At 40.0% G+C, this 27,429-nt stretch overlaps 1 protein-coding gene across 4 annotated transcripts in view; it reads left to right on the top strand.

Moving 5' to 3' along the window:
• Window positions 1-27,429, top strand: part of SPATS2L (spermatogenesis associated serine rich 2 like) — an 86,808-nt gene that overhangs the window by 5,440 nt on the left and 53,939 nt on the right. For 3 of the 4 annotated variants that reach the window (XM_075153576.1, XM_075153571.1, XM_075153572.1), the window contains exon 2: window positions 16,315-16,391. The gene's annotated coding sequence lies outside the window, so the exon portion shown is untranslated. Of the gene's footprint in view, window positions 1-16,314; window positions 16,392-21,097; window positions 21,242-24,415; window positions 24,558-27,429 lie in introns of all 4 variants that reach the window. The other variant, XM_075153574.1, reaches the window with a different exon arrangement.

The raw sequence follows: 27,429 nt of genomic DNA, 5'->3' as shown, positions 1-27,429 counted from the left end.
GTACTGTCCTACACATGTCCAGTGTGTGGCTTCCAGTTCTGCACTACGCTTAAACTGTCCACTTCTAGTATTTAAATTACAGTGCTGTGTATGGTTCTCTGTGTAAAATTAAATGCAGTAAAAGCCTTGCACGTGCAGTCTGGGTGTGGTGGTACTTCTGAGCGGGAATGTATTCAGAGACTGTGGTTTATAGCAGCAGTGGAAAAACCTGCAAGTCCCAAAATGTCATCACTGTGGGACTTCTCCTTTCTGTGTTGATGGAGGGAATGACTATCTTGTGCAGTAATACTAGCCTGTGCAGAATTTGATTTAGTGATCTTTAGGACTTGGTTTGAATGAAATGTTGCCTTTCTTGTAATTCTGTTTTCCAATAATAACTTAGTGCTAGCTAGAAATTGTTTTGAGTTGGCTGGTTTGTTAAGCTGCTGGCATGAAGTTGTGCTTTGGTGTTAGGATTGGAGCTTGTGCTCCTTGCTTTGGAGTTGATGAGAGGGATGGTGTGGAGATAGACTGCTTGCGCAGCACTCGGGTGGATAGAGGCTTCCCCATCTGTTCCTGCAGCTCCTGAGGTTTCCCATGTACTGTAGCCACTTTCTTACTAGAGTGCAAGAAGGAAACCTACTTCTCATTAAAATCCTTAATGAACTTGAGGGTTTCTTCCTCCACAATAGCCAAATTACATTGTGTACACACACAGTGGACGCCAGAAAGGACTGGATGATTCATCTGGCCAACAGAGAGGCAGCGAGGTCTGAAACATAAGGAAAGAACAGCAGAAAGGAGCCAAAAGGTCAGGTGTACTATCAGATGCACAGAGCTGTAGCGTGGGGAGGGCAAGAGGTGTATCTGCCAATGGTGTTCTGAAGAGGTCTGCAGTGCGAGACAAATACAGATGAACTAGAGCAGCTGCTGCGGCTGTGTAAGAAGAGTGCTTGGAGGCTTGTAGTAGTGAAGAGAGCAGAAGATGGTGGTTGGAAGGAGCCCTGGTGAGGGAGGAAGGTCGGGGAAGATCCCAGGGGCTGGAAGGAGCTCTGGCAGTCAGAGGGCACCAGGTTTTTTGACCATGTCTGTTTAGATACTCAAGTGGGAATGGAAGCTTGTGAGGTGAGGGTGAAAGGGGGGAATCACAGGGAATATCTTTTCTGTATGATGGTAATACAAGATCAGGGCTTCCCTGGCCCTGATGGGGTTTTCCTCAGGTTTGGCCATTTGGTTAAGGATCTGATGGAAATGATGGGCTTGCAGCAGTTCATATGTTACTGATTTAGAGCCAGATTCTCTTGGGGCTTATGCTTACTGAAATCCACAAGTACAGAGTTTGGCCCGTTATCATTGCTTCCTTGTCACTCAATAAAAACAGTTCTCCCTTTATTACCTGTTGCTAAAACCACACACCTGTCTTTAATATCCATGCTCTTGTGCCTCGTTGACCTACATACGCTGATTCTTTACCGAATTGCTGATGGATTGGAAGGTTTTGCAGAAGGCTAGAAAATATGGTTGGCATGGAGTTGATTGCAATAGCTGCACTGACTTTTTTAATGTGGTAATTATTATTTTATCCTAAAAGTAGTAAAATAAATATCCAAACAGTGATGTGTTGGGGAAACCTTGAGCTGAGCAGACAATCAGCTTTACATCAGAAGAGCTCTGACTCTCTAGTGTTTATCTTTGTGTGAAAGGGGACTCTGGAAAATGTCATCATTTTTCTGGCACGTGCTGAAGACAGGAAATCCTCAACGTTGGTGGAGTTGCACTTTTGTGATACTAGTGTAAAATCAGTATCTTGCCTTATGATCTTTTTAGTATTTATACTAAATTCTCCTTTTTTTGTTGTGTAGTTATTTTTTACATTAAGTTTACTGGACTTTTTGATACAAGATGGTTCTAATGGTGTACTATTGGGTCTGCATCATAGCATGGCCTGTAACCTCACAACTTTTTCCTGTCATGAGAGGCACAAGCCCTTCGCATGTCTGAAACAGGTGCAGTCTAGGTCCTTTGCAGCTTAGTTTCTGGGGAAAGGATATTTCCAACTAAGGTCCTGTCAGAGCTCTATATGTATTAGAAGTTTTGCAGCACTTTTGATGTGAGTAGGAGTTTGGCTCTATGTCCTTAGCCAAGAATACGGCATGAGGGACACAGCTGTGGAGCAGGTTGCAGCAGTGTGCTGCCTTTCACTCCGCTAGTCCTGTGTTCATGTAGTGCTCAGTCCTGAAACTTCTGGCAGTTCTGTGAGAGAGTTCACATCCCATACCCTTTGGGATGAAGGGTACTCTATGATGTGAAGTGTTGTATTTTATTTTATACTAAAGAGAGTAAGCCTACAAAACCAAGGAAGTTCTGAACAAGGGCATTTGGCAGTCTGGAAAGTCACTCTGCTGTTGCCTAATCTGGCAACAGATGGCCATGTATGTAAATTCATCCATTGCACTGCCATCACCTGACAAAGAATGATGGGTTGCCTTTCTCTACACTAACGGGATGAGTTGAGGTTCCCATGTTAGCATTTTAACATGTGATTCTCTTAAGTTACGCTGTATGCGACCCTGATTATTTTGCACATTACCCTATAGATGAGGAAAGGTTGGAAACTTCTAATTGGCTTGCTAGTGTTGGATTTTCAGAGATGTTGAGTGCAGAAAGTTTTAATTGGAGTTGTGTGCAGTCAGGTCCTCTGAAAATCTGGCTGTAGGTGAATGGTGGTACCTCCAAAGCATTTTAATGAGTATTGCCAAAGAGCAAAACCAGATTTATTAAGCTATAACAAGGGGCTTGTTAAATGGAAGAGGCATCATCTTGCAGTTGCAAGGTCTATTAAACTGCAAAAAGGTTAGTCATTACCGTTGTTGCATCATATTAAAGGAATGAAGCAATGTAAATGCAATCATTGATTAAACTGAATAGCACACCTTTAAACTATCATTCACTATTTTAAGTGAATAATATCTTATTCCTTTTGGAGAGCAGCTCAGCCTGATCTTAAAGATTCCTTTTCTGTAAATCAAAAAAGAAAAAAATCAAGATTACTGTTACTTATGACAAAAAATAGACATTTTGTATCATGGTATAGGGCTCATTCTGGACGGAACATAGCCTCCCAGGCTCTGCATCCTCACTGACCTGCCTGTGAAGTTGGAGCCCAACTCTTCTGAAGTGGTTTAATAGAGGGAAATGGTCAAACAGCATTGTAGCAAGGGCTGTTTTCTGCGGTGCCAAAAGACCTGGGCAAGGACAACTCATTTTGAAATCTTGGGCTGTAAGGTAGGAGTGTGATGAAGGTGCTTCACCACACGTGTATGGGAGCGAGGCTCTTGCAGAACTGCATTCTTCCTGCACGCCTTATGGCAGGCATGGGGAACTGCTAGATCTGGCAGCTGGGGTGGTTTGGGGTGACTGTTGCTGAGTGTGCTCGTTTTGTTGGATTTTTTCTTTAAACAAATTTGCTACCACACTCCATAAAAGGCTTTGCCTTTTGCTAGTTTAGGATTTTTCTGAGAAGCACCTCAGGGGCTGTAATGCATAACATTTTTTGACATTTTCAGATTGCAGTACTGGCCACAGAAAAGAGCTTTGGGATGGAATCTGCCGTTAATTGAAATGGAAAATAGAGGGATACATTATATAGACTCTTGAACAGCAGATGGACTCCTTAAGAGACAGGCCATAAATTATTAACCCTCCATGTTAATACAAATGTAGAAAGGTATCTGTTCATGATTAAAGTTTAAAAAAAAAACCCAAAACAAAAAACAAACAACCCCAACCAAATAAACAAAAAACCTGAAAAACACAATGAACCAACCCTCCCTCCCCCCCCCCCCCCCCCCCCGAAAAAACCCAAACACCAAACAAAGAGACACACATAAAAAGAAGTATACAAATAAATTGTGTGTAGTTAAAGGAAATGTCCAAAGAGCTGTCAGATGGCAGTGATGAGATGGGAATATATCAGCCACTCATATTCAGCACTATCTGAACTCTGCTAAGATTTTCAGCACATGCGATATGAGGAAGTCTAAGAAGTGGATGTATGATCTGTCTTTGTTATACATACAGAGATAAAGATAGTATGATTTACTCTGGTCTGACTCTGACTAAAGCTTTTTTACATGACAGCTTTAAATTTTCGTGTAGTTTCTTCCTTGAAGGAGTCTACCAGATTTACCTTCCCACAGCTTGATCCTGCATCAGGATCAACCTAGGAGGAGGAGTGGGGCCCAGCCCTTGCCTGTTTCTAGCTTTCTCCCCAGATTGTCTGGAACACTATTTCCATATTCAGGATATAGGCTGAAACCTGGAGCCATCCAAGAGTCTTATTTGCTTTTGATTAGAATCTAGGATTTTTTTGTTGTTTTTAAAACAAAATATGAAAAAATAAGATGTTGTTAATTTTTGCCTCGAGGTGACTAATGAATCCAGGCTGATAATTTGTGTAAAAGATTTGGCCTGAAGTCATGTGAAGTAAATGAGTTCTCATAATTCCTTAAAGGAGTAGCCAAGAAGAGAACCGCTAATAAGGTCCTAACCATTACGTGTTAACAGCCATGTGATAATATTCATGTGATTACTGACAGATGTGAGCATTCCTCTGTGAGAAACATAAAGAGCTTAAGTGTATTGAACCTCTTGTCACTACAATGACAGGCCATCAGAAGAAAAACATTCATACAGAGAGTGCATCTTTCAGAACTGTTACAAAATGGCTCTGCAGTTTGTAAAGAGTAGGGCCAAAGCAACACCTTAATCTCTGGAAACTTGTCTGTGTTGCTAATAAGTTAGTTTCTTAGTAACAATTTCTCTTGTGGCGTTAATTCTTTGGAATTCCTACGCTAGTTGTACCGGAATTGATTTGCCAGTTTCTAAGTTTGTCTCTTACATAAAGCATGAAAAAATACATGGCTGAACAGTGCTCTGTTCTGTTGGTTTAAGTAATGTTTATTAAGCAACCTGGATCGCAGGTCCTGCCCAGCCCCGGCTACGTTGCCTCTCTCATCCCGGCTCCCTTGCTAGGGCTTTACCTTGGTCAGGTTCCGAATTATTATTTGATTCATTGTTGGGTTTTTTGTTTGTTTTTTCCCAATGGCTCTATCCCTTACGCTCCCATGAGATAGTAGTCAACTTTAGGTCAAAGTAGTATCCTAAGGAAAGGCTATGTTTCCAGACATCTTCTCTTAAATGCTAGGCATGTGAGAGGGACCAGCTAATTTCTGGTAAATTGTTGGACTTTATGTTCTAGTACCAGACTTTATATTCTAGTTCTGTCTTGAGACTTTGAAATTATTTTTAAAATATTTTTTAAGTTTATATAATAAATAATATAAAATAACTATATATTGATATATTTAGACATACCTAAAGTTTGAAGGTTTTCCTTAAATTTCTGTGATCTTTTTACTTAACCATAAGGCATCAGTGCTGAAGGAGGACGGTTTCAGTGGTTTCATGTTTGTTCCTTAGCGGGCTAATGTTATGGACCGTGTTCTATGATAGTTCATGTTTCTTTTTTGCATTTGCGGCATGTTTATTTTTGGGGGTGGGAATGGACGGATTGGTTGTGCACTGAGTTTTTTCTTTATTGCTTCCCTTATGCTGGAAGTTCTGACAATGATCATAAGGATTTGGGTAAAAAATTGGCCTCTAATACAATGAAGAGGGGCTGTTTTGGTTTTATCTGCTACCCTTTTTAAAATATGAGAGACTAAAATAATTGTTTCCCACCTACCACCCCTGCATATAAAAAGTCTTTCCCATATAAAAACTATTTGTATTGCCTTAAAAAAATTCTTAGAAAAAATCATGTTTCTCTCATCTCCCTTTACTTTCTTTTCAGAGAAGATGTAATTAAAAGAGTAATAAAAGTATATAATGTTTTGAAAGTCTTCTACTCTAAATAGGAATTGAAATTAAAATTTTAAAAGTCTGCATTTTTTTCTTTCCTTTTTTCTTTTCTTCTAAGCTCATTCCTGGAAGTCATGTCATACCTCCTGTCAATTCTGCATGCATAGTAGCATGCACCTAACATGCCATTTCTGATCTAGAGGGTCTCATAGTCCTTTAGGTATGTCAGCTCCCTAATCAGATACTGCTGGCAGGAAATAACCATGAGGAGTGACGGCAGTGGATTTTCAGCCATGCTTCAGGGCTGGCTTGAATGCTGATAGTTCACTGTTAATATGATTTGTGTTAAATGAGGTATTTCATTATATACAAGATGTGAAAAGCTGTAATCATTTCACTCTTATTTTGTAACTTGGTAATTCTGCTTTTAATGGCTAGCTTTTACAATGTGCTGTAGTCCTGAACATACACCAGGAGTTACTCGTGTTGTTTCTCAAGTTCATTGACTTCAGTAATTCACTAGGAGAAGGAATGTACTTATGTAGTAAGGTGGCTGAGATAAATTTTCATTTTTAACATACTGGTGATCAAGGTGAATATGAGATGGTCAGGCAGCATGCGTGCTTGAAATCTGCAGGTATGGATGTTAAGGTATTTGCTAACATGTCAAAGCTTCAGGTGTTCATACTGAGGACTAGAGTTAAAAGGATGATGTTGAGTTGATTTCATGGATGATGCGAGCAGAGCCTATACCATGCAGTTCATCTGTGAAAGTCAGGAGACCTTAGAAACAAGAAAGGTAGGTTGTAGCCATATTTATTTTTATTGTGCCCCTCCCCCCTTTTACTTAAGCAGCAAAAATATTAGGAAGTAAAATGGAAAAATAAATAACATCCATGTACTGTGAGTTTGCAAAGCTAAAACAAATGGAAGTCTGATAGTTTGCAAAGCAAAGGTTGGGTTAGAGATGGTAGCTTGGCCACGTTGCATGCACATCATGTTTTCCATGCCACTTTCTGTCATGAAATGTGACATGCTACTTTTCTTAGCGTACCATAAAATATGCAGACTGTCTTGTGGGTGAGTGGATATTACTGGAACAAACTTTACTTTTGGTATCTCAAAGGCACTCGGAGCAGTCGTGCCAGGTCATAAGTCAGTTGCTGAGGCTCAGTGTCAGCAGTAAATACATGTTTGTTCCTAGGAAAGTAAATACAGACAGGAATTCTGAATAAATGGTCCATACAGAAGGTGCTATGCCAATAAACTGAGGCAAATTCTGATTTCCTTTAGCATAGGGTGTATCTGAGTTCACTGAAGGCATTCCAGATTTGCACCAGCACTCACTCACTTTTATGCAAACTCTTTAGAAGAAAAGAAAACCAAGCTGTATTTTTGCTTTATTTTAGCCAAATTCCTTCATAAGTAAAAGACTGACACAAGCATTTCAGCTGAAGCCCAGGCCAAGATATTTTAAATCATCAAAGAAACAGCAAGTTCCAGCGTGAGAAGTTTGCTTCAAAACTTTGGCGGTTATTTTGTTATTTGTATGTCATTCCCATGAAAAGGCTGCTTTGACGTACAAATTAGTGTTTCATGGAACCTTCTGTCTCAGGGCTGTGAGTGCTCTGCGTGCTTTCCTTTGTGATGTGAAATACCACATGGGAATGAGATCTCATTTACACCCATGTCTGAGTCTGACCAAGATCCCCTGGGTAATTTTGCTCCTTCTTCCTATTAAAACTTCAAAAGAGGCTAGAGTTATATTTACATTTGTAAATTGATTTCATTATTTATTTTTGTTCATTATGATCCCATTCTTAGAATTTGTATGCAACGAGAAAAGAGTGTATTTCCCCATTCTAAATGGAGAGAAATAAGGACTGGAGTTTTATATAAGAAGGAATATATCTAATCCCAGGAGCTCTATACTAGAAAACATGGTTCATGGTTGTGTTCAGCTCTTATAGGAGCGCCAGGAAGGAGAAGAGTATGAAACTGCTTAGGCAATAGCTGGCTGGGAGTTCTCAGTCCTCCTCCTTTCCAGAGATCAGGTCAACTAGGATGGAGTGAGGTGGAATCAGACTTGAGGATCCTGTTGCCACTGCAATACTGGACCCTGGGCGGAGTGAGTGCTCTCTGAGCAGGATGCAATACCTGCTCCAATGGGTGATGCAGAGCGTACATCCCTCTGCTGGGTACCTTCCAGTAAGGATTCCCAGGAGATGCTGTCTCCTTCTTTGGAATTCATGTCCACTGACGTTGTCGTAAAGGCAGAATCAACACTGTCGTTATGACATGACTTAGTATTGATGAAAAGTTCTGCTTTTCACATTCATGGCGTGATGTTTTTTTCACAAGCACAGTGAGGTTGGCAGTAGACCAAGTCCCCTGATGCCCCCTTATCTCTGTGTCCCAGTGTAACTCGGAAGGGACATCTTTAGATGTGGTCTCTAGTTGGGGCTTTTTGGTGATTTTTAATTCTTATTTATCATAGTCTCTGATATCGGGTAGTACACAGTAAAACCCAGTATCGACTGGGTATCAGTATCAGGAAAAGTTGTAAACCTGTTCCTCAGGATTGAGCTTTTCAATGCACCCTGTAGATTTCACAATATCTGCATATTCCATGTGTTAAGCGCATGTCTGCTATAGGTATACTGCATTGCTTTTGGTACTGATCTCGCTGCCTTATCTGTGATATTAAGCGGCTGTAATGCTGTCCACTAAATTGCAGCATAAACTTGGCATCTGCAGCCTTGATGCATTATCCACCACACGTTGATTACGTTCAGTAGATACGCTTTGTCTCCTAAAATAATCCCTCATTTAGCTAAAAGCATATACACTCAGACATATTTTCTGTGCCTACTGCTTATTTGGATAAGCAAATAACTTTAACTTTTTTAAAAAGCATCGTTTCCATACTTTTCTTTCTCAGAATATGGTTATGTCTTGAAATGTGTATACAAAAATATACACATTGGCTTTGTTATTAAGAAAATGTCTATTTTGGTTTTGGACCAGTTAAAAAAAATTGCTTTATAAAGTGCTGAATAAAAACCATACAGAGTGAGGGCACAACTGATTTTGCTTATGTGTGTGAAATATGAAGTACTACTTCCTTCAGAAGCTTCTGTCCTTCTGTTGGGAGACCAAAGACAGATTACAATGGAGGATGTGCCAGTTTGAAAATAGTGATGATTGCACTTTAATTGAAAATGAGGTATTTCAGCTGTCATTAATCATAGAAGCTGTAAAATGCTTAATTGTTCTGATTTGTTAGAGATGAATGGGAGGATAGTTTTTGCCCAGAAAATGACATTGTGGATATTTTTGGATCCTAGTTACACTTTTTATGATCATCTTTTAGAATTAATTATAAGGTTATGTTCTGTGTAAACTAACATACTCAAATTTACATGGGTCTACACTGAATTTTCTATTAAATTTGTGGAGGTTATTTTTAACTTGTTAACACTTATGCTGACTGAGACACAATATTTTTGAGTTCCCCAGCCTCAGTAAGAGGAAGTTTTCCTGGCAGATTGACCTTTCAGTGTGCCAAAACGGCGAGTAAAACTCACAGTGGACTCCAAGTGGCAGCAGAATTCAATTCAGAGGAGGCAGTTTTCACCCAGAGGCATGGAGAGTCCACAGATTGTATGGAGTCTTTTTCTCATTCTTCTTAGGATCTTGTGGCCCCTGAAGTGTACAAAAATGGAGATCCCATAGCTCCTCTAAGCACTGAACACATCCTGGCTCATCAGGGTATCAGCAATTGTCTTAACTGGGGCTTTCCAACTTTGTGGTGTTGCTTGGTTACCATCATTCCCACAACTCTCAAATAAAGCAAAGCAAATGTAAAAAAAAATGGTTTCTATTTACGGGTTAGGCTACTGTACAGATCCAAACAAAACAGAATTGTAAATCCTCTACAGCATCTTTAATGATCATTTTTTTCCTCAAGTATTCCACTTGGCTACTCACAAAGGCTTTCTATTTTAAATATGTTTTTTCAGTATATTGGACTACTTCTAGGATTCTGTACAAACCCATTAAGTTCAGAAACTGGAATCCTGACTGGAAGCAAGGAATAACAAATAATGGCTTGTGTCGTCAGGCAGTCTTGCTAACTCCAGCTGGGATGCTGCCTTCTCAGATATACTTTATGTGCATCCTCAGTTTAGGGCAGGGAAAAGGGCAAAGCTTAGCTTGGAATGTGTTAGGGAATATTTTCTTTAGTAATGATAATAATGAAGAACTGTCATAACCATTTGGCGGAGGATCTCATGTCATTTTGTGAATATTTCTGAATGTAGCTTCAGAAGTCCTCTCCTGCCCTTAGGGGAATAATTTTGGCGTGCAGGCTCATGTATTTCAGGGAAAATTCTCATCTTAAATCCAATTAGCTGATCTTAACAAAGTATACAGACACTTTGAGAACTAAGTATAGCATAGGTGCCTGGGTAGCTGTTCTGTTGTCATCCCTGTTCCACAGAAGAATTCTGCAAAATGAAAAGTATTGGGTTTTTTATCACGTTCAGGCTGAAAGAGATAACAACTCCGAGACAGCTGTTCTATTGATGTTACAAATGAGTATAAGCTTCTTTTAATGAAGTTAATTCCTAACATAAGTCTTCTATGGGAACATGTGGGTGAGTTTCTTGGTGAACAGAGAACTTTCTGTAAATCTACTAGGGTCATTAACAGTGTACCTAGAGTTGGTTACAGAAACCCTCTTACTGTTTCTGAGAGTGGAGAAAACTAAAATAAATGGAGATATCTGTGAGTCAGCCAGGGATTGAAGAAAAATAAACACATCCAAGTAAAACATTCTCAGCTGTGGAAAAAACTATCCCCATCTATCAGAAGTATGGAAAGTGTAGGAAACAGACAGCAATTCTTGTAGGAAGTAGAACTTCTAAGTGTTGCCATATGCTCATTGTCTGAGAGCTAGTGCTTTAGTGGGGCCCACAACTCAGTCCTCTAACTGTTTTGGGTTTCCAGTGGGTCCAGTTCTTCTGACAGTGGACTTCTAAGAGAGATTTCTCATCCAGTGAGATACTAGGTGCTTAACTGTGTGGTAGTGTCACATGGCTCACGTATGTCTCTGTTACAGGTCCATTCCAGCTCCAGTTCTGTCAGTAGGAATTGGATTAGGCCCTTAATGCTTTGGGGGGAAAATGTTGACTGGCATTAAGTTAGGAGGAATAACAGACTGAAATAATGACAGATCACTGTTAGGAGAATAAAGGTGCTTACAGACTCTACATGTGGACTTGTTTTAAAAAATGTATCTATAAAGAGTCTGAGGCCCATCTTGATGCTCTAGCTCACACCGAAGTTCCCACACAACCAGGAAGAGTTTCATAGGCTAGAAGGACTGGATATTCAAGTCCTTTAAGATGCATAGATCATAGTAAACACTAGAGTTGGTTTGGTTTTTAAACCATGCTATTTCGTGCTGGCTGAAACTGAAGTGATGCCAGTTGTATGTCTGATTGCATTGCTGGCTGTCTGCTATGAGAGCCTTCAAGAACAATTTTTCTCCTTGACAAATCTACACAGCATTTACAGGTTTTCTTCCTCATTGCAGCTGTTCTTCATTTGCTGTAATTCCCTCCTGGACCACTGTTGAACATGGATCTTCTCCTTTGCCCTACTGTGGTATTGCTATCCCACTTGTGTCACTGGACAGAAATCTGGCATAGGAAGAGAGCTGGTCCAATCCTGAAACTTTTATTTGGTTGTTTCCCAATCCTAAAGTCAACAGATTCTTTTGCTATAAAATCTTTGGCAAATATTAGATGAGGATGGTTTTAGTCAGGGAGCTTATGCTGCTTTATAATCGTATGCATCTTTTGTTGTAATAAGAAATGCACATTGTAAATGTCAATATGAATTGTCCTCTGAAGGGTGGATCCTGCTGAGTATCCTTAACACTGCATTTCCTGGCTGGATTTAGAAACTGCAGTGCACAAAATGGAACATCGTAGGTTAGTTGTAAAGGCAGACAGAGTTCAGCTTTGGAGGATGTTGTTATTAATTGACTGAATACTGAGATGCAAAACAGGAATCTTGCAACTGTGTTGAAGTGTAGCAGTGACAGACAAGGAGCACCTCTTATTTGCTTTGACTACATCAGAGCTTACAGTCTGTGTTGGACGTAGGGTTGAGACTAAGTGTCTTAGGGTTTGACTGTCAAAGACATGGAGGTTTGTTTTCTGTGTGCTAAATAACTTCATTGGCAATTAGGGAAGTGTGATTGACTCACTAGCTAGGCCAAAATCAATAACCAAAAAAGGTCGAAGAAAACCAAGTGCCAAAACCCTCAACAAAATCTCACCTTTTTTTGTGTGTACCAGCAGATTCCAAATAGCCTCTGCACTTGGTCATGTCAGCATTCGATAGAAGATTCCCTGCCTTCTGTCGACTTGCTTCTCACACTAGGTTTTTCCATCAGTGGCCTCACCAGAGAAATATCGTGGAATGAAAACCAGCCATAGTCCATTGTATCCTTATGTTACCAGCATTCATCCCAGTTCGGCATGCCTCTGATTCTCGCAACAAACCTAGCTTTTAATTTTTGGAAAAAAAACCCACCAAACCCCAAAACAAAACTCAAACAAACTATTCTTAATATGTAGAAGTGACAGGTAGAGACATTAGAATTAAATGTGAGCATTGGACCCTGCAAGCTAGCAGAACTGAAGTCTTCCACTCCTCCTTATGGTGATCTTTTGTTGAGCTTGTGAATATGTAGTGTTGAGTTCAGTTTAATGTTCAGCCCTGCAATATCTCTCTGCTTATATGCAGGCTACTGCAGGCAGGATCTCATGGCTTCTGCTTAAATTTGGAGTTGTGTTGGATGATAGCTATGTTTTAAGTTGGGGTTTTTATTTAGGACTGGAGGACTTTATTTTACTGCTGGCTCCCTCAAAGGTAAGAGACACAGTCAAATAACTTTCAGTTAATTTCAGTGCTAATCTTTGTCACTGGGCTATACTTAACACTGTATTTTGGACTGTGTTTAGGATATGTACTCAGGAATGGAGGGATTGAAGGTTATGTTTACTGTTAGGATCTAGAAGGCTCATAGGTCTACAGAGGAATTAGCAGAGTGCAGTGTTTAGTTTTTTGATCTCTTCTGTGTGTCAGGTGTATTGTGAAACCTTAGGTTAAGGTTGAGGTCAGGGCTAGGTATTGGAAGAGAAGTGGTCAAAGAGCTTGTTTTACTCTTCCAAAGCGTAAAGAAAGTTCATGTAGGATGGAGACTCCTGTCCAGAGTGTAACATAGCTCATGGTATGCTTTGATTCTGCTCTTTAGATTCATTAAGGCCCGCGTCTCTGTGAATAGCTGTTGTGATCTAGATTTAATCTCAGTATGTGGTTCTGGTGCTTGTATGTGTCATGTGTCACATTAGTAATAGGATTAGGGAAGTGTTAAAAAGGTCAGAGTTCAAGATGGGGAAGGATTTAAGTGCTTGGTTTATTTGTATGTTCTCCAGGGCTGTAGAGCTGTGATGAGCACCGATTCCTACTGCTTTTTTTGGCTTATGTTAGTTTTGGTGCAGTTGTTTGTCACTGAGCTCTGTTTGATGTGAGATTTGGGAATGATCTGAATCGCTGCGTCTTTTCTCTACATACTCTGCCTCTGCAGTGAGGGACAGTGGGTTGAAGGTCCTGAGAGAGTGTTTCATGTCATCTCCACACGCACGGCCTTCATCGGCCACAGATCTGCCACAGAGGGATATGGACCAATGTGTTTAAAGTCTGTATTCTTATCTGCAGAGTCACAGCATGCTTTCCTATTTCAGGGTCTTTTTTTTGTATGAAAATAAAAATCACTTTAAGAATTGACCTTTCATTATAATGGGAAATTACATTAAACATTTGCAGACGTTAAGCAACAGTATTTTCTTTGATAATACAGAAGTGAAATAAGTTTCCTTTTAAGTGTTGTACCTTTACTCTTGATTTCCTTTCTCCTCCCTTGAGTCATTATTTCCTGCATAATGTTTTCTTTGATAATATGCCATGGAACATTGAGTAAGGACAAAATGGTGAGTTAGGAAGGTAATCAAATTATGGAGAGATGTAGAGATGTCCCATAAGAATCCTTCCCCCCTGCCCCCCCCTCCCCCCCAAGGTATTACATCTCATTTGGTCAAACTTGATAGATGTGGTATTGTTTGGAAAGAACAAACCTTTACAACATCCAATAAAACTTTTTCTTTTTAAATTTTACATATGGTATATAGCTGTCTGGGTTATTTGCTTTTTTACTTTACAGTAAAAAACTTTTGACTTCAATTTTTTGCTTGTGTTCCTTTGTCTTTTAAAAGAGTATCAGCCCTCAAAGGACAAGAGTCACAATTCTAACTTGAATAATTTCATACCAGTAACCATATTGCATACCTGAGACCACATCAAGAAATAGGATGACCTGTCGCTTTGGTCTTTAATATTTCATGAAGTTCAAGAGGACAAAAATTGTCAAAAGAACTCACTGAGCAGGGAAAAAAAAATTGTTAAGTTGTAAAATTCTTCCCATTTTTAATTTTCCACTGAAGTTGGAGAGGAATCTCTCCCACAACTTGGGTTGAAGAAGATCAAACCTGGGGCTTAGCAGATGGTGTGTTATGCAGGAAAAAAGCAGAGTCAGTAGGGTGCCTCAGTACAGTAATGTGTGTGATCTGATTTGTTCTGTTTAAATCCTAAAAATACCACCTGCAGACTACAGACATTACTGGAAGGAGTTAGATGTCCATACGTTGGTGTAAGAAATGCAGTAACTATTAGGGATGTTGCTGTCTTTCTCAGTCTCAATTCAGGTGCTCACTAGACAAAAGGGATGCACAGAGTCTCCCTCATTCTCAGCCCTTCCATGTGTCCCTTTGAAGGGAATAAATAGCCAAGTCTTGCCCTTGCTTGCACCAAAGAACAAAGTACTGGTAGGGCCATAGCATAGGCCTCTTCCCAAGCTCTTGGTTAGGGTATTCTGCCCAAAGGCATGGAAGTGGGTATGCTTTCCGCACCAGGTTTCCAGCCCCTCTGTTCATCTCATGGATCTGTGCCTGTTGTATAGATTCCAACACCCAGAAGTGCTCTTTAACACTGTGACATGTGTGAGTACTTGTATTTCTTCATTGAAGCATCACATTTTAAATTGCTCCATTCATTCCTTTGATTTTGAACATAACTGTGATGCAGCAAGCCGTGCAGAAATGTGTGTTTAGATTGCAATGGACTTTAGGCCCTAAGCTGTGAGATCCTTTGTTGTGGGAGCATTTGCTAGGTAAAGTGCTTCAGGGAACACCTGGCTGTTTCAGATGCAGAAGCAATTAAGAGCTTTCTGCCTTGGTTTAAAATAAAACCTGTGACTCTGACAGGACACTTGCACTCTAAAACTCCACTTTGGCAAAATACGTAGTTTCAATAAGGATAAAATGGATGAAATAGGACAGCAGTCACACACTAGTCTATTACAGAGAGTATTTTGTAATGCAGAAGGAAAAATTAAGTCTGCAAAGACAATCCAGTCATAGTGGCTTAGTAGAGGCTGATTTCAGCAGTCAGGATGTTCAGAAGTGTCATGTTATACTTCTAGGGTTAGCTGAGGGACTGCTGAACCGATCTTGTTCCAAAGCAAACAAGGACCAGTGTGCAACTCACTTAAGTAGCAACTAGAAAGGAATAATTCCTGTCTCGCATGCATGGTTAAATCATAGACCAGTTCATGACTGCCTTCTCCTTGCAACTGCAGAAGAGAGTACAAAACCTACCTGTTATTTCCCCTCTTGCTGATGAAATCGGGAAAACGGTTTCCATTCATCTGTGTATGGACATAGGCACTCAACTGTTCATGTGGTTGTATGTCTTTAACTTTGGGGAGAATTCCTCTGAAATTTATATGCAAATCAGCAAAGGCCTTGTACTGTGGGCGAAGTGCTGGTGTCGCTCTTTGGGCTTCCCTTTGTTTCAGCTGAGTTAGTATTCTTGAGATAATGTTGCTATTGGAGAATGACCACACTGAAACTGCACTGGTGCTGCTCAGAGGGATTTGATTAGTAACTGGTGAGTTACTGTAACTTGCACCTATGGCCCTCTTGCATTAATGGTTAGAATGGTTCGCATCACTTAAAGGTTTATCGTTCTGCACATCCCAATGTGCTGCCTAGTTTAAGTTTAAAATATGAGTTAGATTTAAAAACAGGTTTGTTTTAGCTGGGAGAATTGTATGTGTGGTCAGGAATGGGGCTAACAACAGGGCTTAGGTAATTGCCTAAGCTTGCATGGTGGTGAAGATAAGCCCTGTAAAAACTGGTAAGGGCATCTATCAGCACCCCCACGTGTTGACCAGAGCAGTAAGGGGATGAAGGATATTTTTTCACAAAAGTCTCCTGTAAGGAGAGAGCAATAAAGTAAATAAAAAGTAAATTAACAAATTACTTTCTTTTTAACTTCCAGCTGTTTTTGCAGGAGATACAGTCTATTGGAGAAGATAAAAAAAAAAATAAGAACAGAAACTGGAGTCATTCACAGTGGTAAGATAACTTTTATATCTCTCTCTGCTAATCATTGTGACTGGCATGTGACTGGGTAAGTTCAGCAACTTGTAAGTCACACTTTCAACCTATGCTTTACAACTGAGTTGTTCAGGTTTCTTGAGCTATCCTGCTAAAGCTGATCATAGTGCCACAGTGATTACAGGAAAAGAAAAAAGACAAATGCAATGATTAGTAAAATGATGTTTTCTAAATTCCTTACTGTGTAGCTTTGACTTCTTACGAAGACACAGATTAGCGGATAAGTGTGCCTGCTTTCACACTGCGTATGTGATGGATAACAAATAGGAAGGTACTTTATTTATAGGTCTATCTATGTGGGAACAAGAAGCCAGGAACTTTGGGGGCTTCTTTCACTAGGGCAGTGCAGCTTATCTGAACATCTCGGAAGCTGCTTTGGTTCCTGTTTTGTCTGCAGAGTCTATCTTTTACCACTCCAGCTAAATTTCTTTCCTTTATCTTCTTTCCCTGTGTCACTAAGTTGATCAGCTCATACTGTATTGTCCTACTTCTTCTTCTCATCCCTTTTTTGTTTGTTTGAACTGCTGTGAAGATGTATCATGGTTTGCAACTGAAAGTTCTGCTGAACTGGTATTCTGAAATCATCTCACAATAAGTAGAGTCCAAGGTGTTGTTCAGAGGATGGTGGAAATGGGCAGCTTCATAGTAATAAAATAAAAAGAATTAGATAAACCTATAGACAACAAAACTGAGAAATGGGGTCTCTGCAGTTGCCTCAGTTCAGAGGTGGTCTGAACCCAATGTTTTTTGTCACTTGTTTTGAAGAAAATGTTTGTTTAAACATAACCAGTAATTCCTTTTGCTGTTGTGCCTGAAAGTAGGCACTTCCTCTCTGTCCAGCGTGTTACGAAAGCATAAGCTCAGTCTGTTCCAAGCCTTAGTCTAACAAGTGGTCTAATGATCTTATCATTCTGTATAATTCTAATGGTGATGGCCATTTTTTCAAATGGCTTTAAGATTCTCTGGTTTACTTGCAGCTTAGGACATCTGGATTATGTTCCCTATGAATAGCTTCCTGAGAAATCTTCAGTGAATCACTTAATGCCTCCATTTTATATCTGTAAAATGAGATAGCAATACTCCTGCACTTGAACATGGGTGTCAGGATGATAAATAGATTATGTATTGAGGTTCGTGAAATGTGCAGACATTACAATAAATAGGCAGCAGAAGGACTCATTTGCACATGTTATTCACTGCACACACCCTGGTTCTTTGGTGGAGGGCAGTTACACTGTTTCTTAACGATTTCCTTTTTGCTTGAAACTTTTTTTACGCAGAGTTGCTACATGGCAAAATTCCAAAGCTTTTGGTGGTGGGAGGTTTACAGGGAGTGGCCGAATAGAATCAATCTGTTAGTTAATAGTTCAGCACGCTAAACTCAGTAGCTGTGAGCTGTGTGACTTCCTCAAAGAAGAAAAAAAGATATGGATGCCCAAAGTGGTTCTTACACATCTGCTGATCCCAAGTGTGGCCAAGTACGTGATGTAATATTACTTGTCTGGCTATGAGCTCTATTTACTACAACTAAATGAATCATCAGGTCAGTTCCTGACCAGCCCTTAAGCTGTCAGAAACAGATGGCCTGCCTAGAGAGCAAGATACCTTGGAAGCATCTTCACCCTTGTCAGCAATGTTACACAGCACAGGAATTTCTCAGAAAAGCAGTGCTGGCGTTCAGTGATTTCAGTGAAAAGATGGTGGTTTTTCAGCTATACTTGGTCTTCCACATCAGAATAATGTCTTGTGGCTCTGAAAATAGGGAAATTTTTGCTGGCTTGTTAGTGAAGGTTCAAATTTGTGAACCAGATCATGTACTTGGAGGGGTAGTAGTAGGGAGATCAGTAAAGCCGTTAGACTTGTAAAGGGCTGGTTTTCCAGCTCTGAGAAACCTTCAGGTTGCTATTAAAAGGTGGCTGATGTGTGTAAATGTTCTTCCTGGAAATGAGGCCAAAATTTTTAGTCAACTCTAAAAATCTTTTCCTATAGTCTCTCTCCACTTCTCTACCCATCAGTAAAATGGTAATAATAAATGCTTCCCCCGACTGTAGAGTTGTGCTGAGCATTGTACTCCGCACAATATCTGAGCTCAGATATTTGGATGTAAAGTGCTGTACAAGTATCTACAGAAATAATAGAATGTTGTAGACACTGAATATTGGGGCAAGTTCTACATGGGAATCTGAGAAGAGTATAGTACACCAATCTGGAATGGGGTTTCTGTATGACTTGCTGTGGAGGGTTTACCCTGGCCAGCAGCCAAGCACCCCCACAGCTGCTCACTCACTCCCCTCACCAGCTCTTCACAGTGGGAGAAAATAGAAAGAACAAAATCAAGACAATTCTTGAGTCAAGATAAAAACAGTTTAATAGGTGAATAAAAGGCAGGGGCGGGGGAGGGAGGGAAACCAAGCAAAGCAAAGGAGACGGCACACCACCTCCCACAGGCAGACCGACCCCCAGCCAATCTCCAAACAACAGCCATCTTGGAAGCAAAAAACCCCATCTTTTTCTTCTTCTACCCCAGTTATTATTGCTGAGCATGAGGATACATGGTATGGAATATCCCTTTGGCCAGTCTGGGTCAGCTGTCCCAGCTGTGTCCCCTCCCAGCTTCTTGCCCACCCTCAGCCTACTGGCTGTGGGGGTGTAGTGGGAAACAGAAGGCCTTGACACTGCAAGCACAGCTCAGCAATAGCCAAAACACTGGTGTGTTATCAGTGCTGTTGTAGCCACGGATCCAAAACACAGCGCCATATGGGCTGCTATGAAGAAAGTTAACTCCATCTCAGTCAGACTCAGTATGCTTACTTTTAATGTAGTACTAAAAAAAGAATCATCAGAAGAACAAAATCCTATTGTAAGAAGTTAAAAACAGAGTTTTCTTGACTAAAAATATTTTCTTGCAAGTGCAGTTGTGACATTTTCATTAGTATCATGGGCACTCCTGAAACAGTTCAAAAAGACCCTAAGTATGTGCTGAAGTTCATTTTTTCTCTGAAAAAATGTCTCAAAACATATAAGTTTCATGGAATTCAGTAGCACTTAAGTGCTGTTCTGAATAGGGACTGCATGTTCAAGCTGACTCTGTCCTGCTGTCCTGAAAGAGCAATTCTGAAGAAAGGTCTGATGTTCACACTGGGCAAATTATCTCAGAAATGGATAGTTCTGTAATTACCTGTAGGTGCATCTTGTTACTGACTGTATAAATATGTAATTTTGTGCCTTAAAATAATCAACTCTACAAGTTTTCTGAGATGGAATGGTTTGCATTTATCATGAGACCGGACAGATAAAATGCTTTCAAAATTAAAACATTAAAAATTAGGATTATGTGATTATCCTAGGAAATTGAAAAAAATAAAAAGAAAAAAAGAAAAGATCTGAAGTAGGAATGAAATCTTAGTTCAATTCTGAAAAAGATTTTAATGAATCACTTTACTGTCAGTGTCCCTGTTCTTCCCTGCAACACTTCATTTTTGATCATGTAGGCTGCTGTCAGTGAAAAATAACTGGCAGCTGTGTGATGCAAAGAGCTCAAGAAATAGATTACATTTCACTGATCACTTTGATCAATATCAAAGTCTGAAACTGAAAGCAGGTTGAGCTTTCACAGAATTTTCTGAGGAAATCATCAAGGTTAAAGGAGATGCTTGAGTTCTTGAGGAGATTCTTTATTTTAGGATGTTTGGACTGCTCTGTTGTTACTGCTGGCCCTTTTTCATTCCACTACTGTTAATATTAAGATGGATAAGCATTTGTTCCTGGTGGTGAAAAGCATCACAAAGGCTTTGGTGAATGTATAGCAGTGTGACCGGTCTGAATGTAAGAGTTCAAGGTGGCCATCTTCAAATCTCGTACTGGATTTGTCAGTCGATGCTATCCGATTCCAGGAGAGAGATGACATTATGGAATTTGGTTGGTCATGCAGTAAGCACAGTGAAACTGAAACTTCAATGTCTTCATAAAAGGTCTTATGCAATTTCTCATAGCTTTTCAATACCGAAGCACTGATTTGAACGAAAGTTTCCTTGAATGATGGGGAAGAGTGAACATATTCATTAAAAAATAGCCTACGGTGAAGGCAGGACAGAATTGCCCCCCACCAGTATGTTTTGAAATGGTTCATGCTGTAAAGGTTCGTGATCAGTGCAAGTAGTTTTTCTTTGCTAGCGATAGCTTGCACTTGGAGTAGGTTGGAAGAATTGTGGATATCTTTATCCTCAGCAGCAGAGGAACAAACACCTTCTCTGAGGGCAGTAGGATGGAGTGTATGTTCTGCTAGAATGGAGGACCAAGGCAGTGATTTGTGCCCTGTCCAAAAGCAGGGTGTATGTGGGGATAAAGTGGTGAAAGAGTTCTTGTATTTTTTCCTCCAACTGCACAGTTCAGGCAGTTTAAGAAGAGCCAAAGCATTCCCTGTTTGCTGTGCTCTGATTGTGAGCAAGGTGGCTAGACTGTCTGGTCTCAGTCAATGAGCAGAACCCCTGGAAAAATAATGATGGATAAAGTTCAGCTCTTGGAACAACTCTACCTGTGTCAATATTATTGGGAACTCTGCATATTTAAGGAAGACAGCCAGTGGAGCTGAATCTCATCCTGTGTAAATTGCTTCTCATACATGAGTCTTTTTCTTTTTTTTTTTTTTTTTTTCATTGTTGGAGAGGAGAGTCCAAATATTGAGCAACTATAGAGCCAGCTCTCTTCAGCCAAAACCCTTGGTGCTGTGGATGCCAGCAATAGACCTCTATTAACCACAGAATCTAGTCGCAGCTCTGCTGCCTGCAGAGCCAGCCCTGCGCGTTTTGGTATGTGGTTAAATTGGAGATGTGAATTTGTGGCAGTTCTGAGTGTGTGGTTTTGTCTACAATAAGAAATCTGTACGAATGACTGCCAGAACTCCTCTTTGTGAATGAAGATAATAACTTTCTACATGGCTTCATGAAAATATAGTCAGATGCTTAAAAAAAGACTAGCTGTTCAGGAAGCACCTTTGCCTTTACTTGGGGTGGCTCTAGAAGAGTGAAGGAAAGGCATGACTGATACAGAGCCTTACTTGACAATAAACACTGTGGTCAGCTCTTCTGTGACTGCACAAGCTACAGTAACTTCCTGCTTTGATAAGTTGAACTTTGCTTATCCCAAGTTTTGCTGTGATTTGGGCTCTCTGGCAGAGGATAACTGGCTCATAGGGAATTCGATTAGTTTTTTGGAGAAGCCTTATTCAGCAGATGTTTGAGAAATGTTTCAGTTATGATGAAGTAACTCCACCCACCTCAACAAACCCCCTGTTTGATTGGAAAATTCCTAGCCAGCCCAGTTTATAGTCTGCCAGTTCTTACTGCTTACAGGATGGTTAGAGGAAGTTGAGATACTGAGAGTTTGGCTTGCTTAGTGTGGTGACTCTGTTAACTGGCACCGTTTCTTTGGCAGTGCCTACATGCAATATATAGGAGCTTGTAAGTTCTATTGTAATGTTGCTAATTACAGCAGTGGGAAGAGAGATTTAGCAATTAGGGCAATTTTGAAGTTCCCATACAAAACACGCTTTTCTGTGCACTTATCTGAAACATGCTGGTATCCCTGTTTGCCTGAGAAATGTGGGTATGGCATCCTTTAGCACACTGACAGTTTCAACAGCTAGGGCAATTGCTGGTAACTGCAAATGAAAGCTTAATTTGATGCTTTTGAACACTAGATTCTGTGGAGCAAATAGTATGTTACTTTATCCTGCAAAGCTATGTTAAATATTCCTTTGCAGAAATTCTGGACAGATGCAAAGTAAGGGTTTGTCTAATGTGCCACAGATTTTATCAATTCGTGGACTGAGGCATGCCAAAGACCGCCTCCAGTGAGTGGGCCAAAACAGATGAGCTGAGAATCTCTAGAGTATGTATCTGTGCTGTACAGTGTAACTGATCTTACCTGTCTTTGAGAAAAGTACCCTCAAAGTAAAACATATATTTATTTTCTTTAAAATGTTCCTCAACAGATGAACAAAATACCTTTTTTTTTATTCTGTTGATAAAATTACTCCATGTGCTGTCCCCACGTCGCATTCGTTTCCATGGCTAGTCAAATAGCTTTCTTTATCAGGATTGCCCTTGCCAAGTTAAGAAATCTGTAATTTTTTAAAAAGCCCCTTATATGCCTGGCTAAACAAGGGCCTCAGTTCATGCACGTTAGGCAACACTTCATATGCTATTGACCTTCAGACGCAGAAAAGTTTTCTGGCATTGTCTCCTGACTATTGGGGTGGGGGTGGGAGGGGAGACTGGTTAAGGTGCCTTTGCATATTTTTGGCAGTACACAGTCTGCATTGATTGACTGTACTTTTACAATTAATTTTGACGTACCTGGGTAATGTGGGTTTCAGCTGAAAAGAATAATTGGTTTCTTGGTTTTTTTTCTCTAAAAAAGTGCATTCGAAGTCCAGTAAATACTGTAATAGCCACTTATTTTAATGTGTAATAGCAATTAGGTTGAAGGACTGTATGAACAATAAGTAATTACAGGTTATCTTATTTATATGCTGCTGTTGTTGTTTCCAGGAATACCTTTTGTTAACATAGGAAATCGATGTTTTCCTTGGGGGTAGGAAGGTGGGGGAGGAGAGGAAGGCTGGGAACACCAGAATGTCGGTGGTATTGCTTCCAGTGTAGTGTGTGACTCTGGGTACTGTTAACTGGGAATACTGCTGGGCCTCTGTCGGTTTATCATGGGTATACATCAGGTCATTTTAATAGAGGAACTTGTGAGGATTTTTTGGAGTTTTTATGTACATACATTTTGTGTGTGTGTGTACATATATATATATATAAAAAAATTTTACAATACTGTTCAAGGAAAAACTTGCATCTTCTTCAAAGGACCTATATGGGGTGACTTGGTCTTAGAAAATGAAAGGCTGCATTTAATTTCAGTGTTCAGTTTTGGAAGGTTCAGACTGGCACATTTAAATCAAGTATTTACCTTCAAGCATATGCATAACCTCACTGACTCATAAAGTATGCTTACATATGCTTTGAACATACATTAGTCACCTGAGGCCTAGCTGCATTAAAGCTGCTTTAGGTCTGTCTTGCTCCCAGTTGAGTATCTGGCTTTATCAGTTTTCATCAAAAGCACTTTACTTCAGGGAGCTCTTTCAGAGCTCTGGTAAAGTTCTTCCCTTCCCCAAGCTCACTGTAAACTTGCGAACTCGTCATCATGAGTGCGGTGCTTCCCCGTGTGCTCGGCCAGGGCAGCTCTGGCAACTGTGTTCAAACTGCCATTGCCCAGAGGCTCCTTCTCTATGTCTGCAGCCCAGGCCGGGGGGCTCTGCTGTCCTGTCCTGTCCTGTGGGACCAGCAAGCAGCTGGTTAAAGTCCACATAGCTCCTTGAATTCAAAGGAGTTGCTCCAACCTGTATTTGCTGAGAATCAGCCCTGCAAATCTAGCAATGGTAAACTGGCTGTTCAAAGATGTCTGAGCGAGAAGGAAAGACGGTATGGACTTAGAACACTTAATAGAAGGAAGGCTGAAATGTGAATAGCTCCGGGACTTTCTTTGAACTTGACATTTATTCCAAAATCATGAGAATTTACTATAAAATTACACTGTACCAGTCTGCTGGTAGAAGTTTGATTCCTTGTGATAATTTTTTCTAACATCTAAAACAAGTGTGAATTTGAACGCTTCCTGACATTCACTTTTGTTTCTGTTTTTATTGTTTAAAGAAACCACTGTGATTGAGGCAAGGTATGCTACTACATTACATACTTTGCTGTTAGCATTCCCATGCCATACTCTTCTAGCAGTCCACATTTGGGCAACCACAGAAGCAAATTAACTGACACTGTCTCTTGGCATGCCCTTCTGAGATGAAATAGGAGCCAATGTAAATGACTTTTAATGACTCAAGCCCCTGGCAAGAATGACTTGGAAGATAATACCTAGTTTGTAAAAACTGAAAGTTAACCTTTTTTTTGTTTGATTTGCAGGGGGTTCATGCAAATGTAGAATTTGAGTGGATTGTATTTTACTATTTCAGTGCTCTTTATCAGTATGTTTGGCAAGATTCCTTCGGGCACTTGAGGAAGAGCAAGACTGTAATGTTTATTTTGGCAAGCATTGCTGTGGAAAGTGAGTTTTCTCAGTCTGAAATTTTCTTTCCAGATCCCCCATCCCTCCCTCTTGCATATCAGAGAGGACCATTTTACTGGCCATGTAGCTGAATCCAGCTATTCTGAATTGGGCTCAGCTCTACTAGAGAGAATATATGTAGTAAACCCAGGAATTTTGGACATCTTCAGTTTATGCTGAATCAGAGTGATGCTCTTCAGATGCTCCTCTAGCATGCCAGCCAGCAGAACATAGGCTCTAGGCTCTCAGCAGTGATTCTGTTGCAGCATGGGGAGGGTATAGAGCCCCTCGGTGCAGTCCCTAAAGTGGAGAGCATTGGGAACCAAGCAAGTTGGTACTTTATCCTGAGCAGCCGCTGGCAGTTGTGATATTGATGGAGTGGTGCTGGGATTCTTGCCTTTGGACCTCTGGAATGGGGAAATGCGTTTGCTGGTTCTTAACTGGTTCTGGGAAACTAATAGGTGGGTTTGAGGGGAAGATGAAAAATATTTAGAGAAATTCCCCTTCTCCTCTTAAGAATGGCCCAGGGGTTAAAGCACACTTCTAGTGCACACTTCAGGCACTAGATCTTCAGTATCTGTATGCTGGAGACGTTCCCTCATCACTGGGCTGCTGGGATGAGGTTTTTTAGTCTCTTCCATTTGAGTTGTTTCATTTTGTTTAAATAAACATTTATCAGATGGATTTATAGAACAGGAGCCCTTCTCATTCTTTCAAAAGTTCTGGTTTTAATGAATTGATAATTTCCTACTCTGAAATGAAAAATCGTTGGGAGACTTTCTGGCTTATCTTATTTCAGTGTTTTAGTGGCTTTTTTGTAGTTCAGTTATAGCTTCTTAATGTGGAGTAGAGCTTCAGTGCCATTGGTGAGTGTTTCCTTCTTAGTTAAAAGAGTGGTATAAATTGTATGGGTCAAAAAGAAGAGCAATAGGAAGCACTGCCACCTCAGTTTTGAACTAACTGTGCATTCGACCACTCGCATCCTTTCAGCGATGTACTTAATAGTTGTTCAGGTCGAATCAGATCATGCACCTCGGCAGGGACACAAAACCAAATGGATAGGGAGTTCAAAAACATGATGATATGTATACCGATTGAGGTGGGAAACTGTTGTCTTCAGATTACTGGTACTCTGCTTCAAATTGCAACAGTCGTGCAGCTTTAGAGAGGGTCTGGCTTGAAAAGAGATGTTTGGCTACTAATCAGTATGGTAAAGAGGGTGGGAGGCATTTTCAGAGGTTGTGCCTAAGTCACTTGGCCGGTCGCTAGGAAACAGCTCTTATATCATGTAAATACCCTTTCATGGAAAGGCCTGGTACTGTACAACAAGACTCCCTTCCAGAAATTTGACGTTTTTTGAATCTGAATTCCTAGTTTTTGTTTAAGAAACGTACTGTTACGTGTGTTTTGGGGATATTTTTCAGTGTTTAGAATGCTATTTATTTTTTTAAATAATTGTGCTTATTATTTTATTTTCAAATTTATTTTACTTAAAGTATGATTATTTCATAAAACATTTTATTATATTTGTGGTTTCCACCCGCTGAACTACTACTGAACTGGCTAGAATGTGTTCTTAGAACACTCCAAGTTAACTAAACTTTTGTTTTCCAGCATTTAGCAAAGACTTGATTAGCTTTTCTGTAGTAGGGTATTTCATGACTTCATAAAGTTTTAAGACCTCTTCATCCTTACTGTCTCTTCTGAACAAAGATGGAGGGTGGGAGATTGATCTGCTTGTAGCTTTATCTCTGGTTTTGCCAACACTATGACATAGTTTTTTGTTTTTAATTCATGGTATCATTAGAACTACCGTGATTGAATTTAAATGCAATTCAATACAAGTTTGTGAAACAATAGAGAAGAGAAAGTGAACAGTAATGAGAACTTTGCACGTCTCTGGACTTGTAATTTCTTGCCCACCATGCAAACAGATTGGGAATCACTCATCCTAAGCTCGTTGCCACGCTAGAGTAGTTGACAGCCATCCTCTGAACTAAGTAAATGGATCATAATAGGCCACACAAAATTAGTCTGTTTGGATATTTGTGTTGTGTGTATTTTTAATGCACAGGTGCAGAATGTGAGGTAATGAATCAAAGATCTTTTTATGGATGGAAGCCAAGTAGCCATCAAAGGAAGGAGTAGTGTTCATATCGCATCGAAGCAGATGATTCTTTATTAACTGTGTTAAGTACAGAAGTTGACTGCTGGTGTAAGAATGTATGTGTATTGCTACGGAATATATATATGTAACATTAGAAGAAAAACAACTTTATTCCAATAAGAGGGTTGCTGGACAGGGGAAGTTGATGTGTTTTGTTGTGAAACTTAATGATGCTGTGATGATTCTTTGACAGACAGTAAAAAAATGGGTGCATATATACACGTTACATACCTTGCTCACAGGTTGTTTTGTTTTTTTTTTTTAATATATATATATATAAAAAAAAATCTCAGCAGTTACAGAATATCTGCTTTGTACTGGTACCTGTCTGTTGCACCATGGATGCATTGCTCTACACAGGACTTGCATGTGTCCCCTTCTGTGGCCTGATTCTTCATTCCAATAACTTGCTGTAATTAATGCAGAGCTGGCCTTTTGTCAATGTTGTGATTCAGGTGTCTCATATGGCCGAGTTCTTAGTTGTTTCATTACAAATATGGTAAGAACAGGGACCACATTTTGCAATGGGAAAATGCAAGGAGGTGGCAGAGGTGGCTTTAGAATACAGCCTGAAGCACTGGTAAAAAGAAAAGTAATTTCTAATGTTTGGTATTCTTGAGCACATTAGGCTAAACTTCCTGAATGAGTTGCTCAGCAGTGCAAGAAAAGATCAGCAGTATGTTACCACTTACTACCTTTTTTTAT

Source organism: Calonectris borealis, chromosome 6, assembly GCF_964195595.1.
Source record: "Calonectris borealis chromosome 6, bCalBor7.hap1.2, whole genome shotgun sequence".
NCBI classification, from domain to species: domain Eukaryota; kingdom Metazoa; phylum Chordata; class Aves; order Procellariiformes; family Procellariidae; genus Calonectris; species Calonectris borealis.
This window is presented reverse-complemented; position numbering and strand designations above follow the sequence as displayed.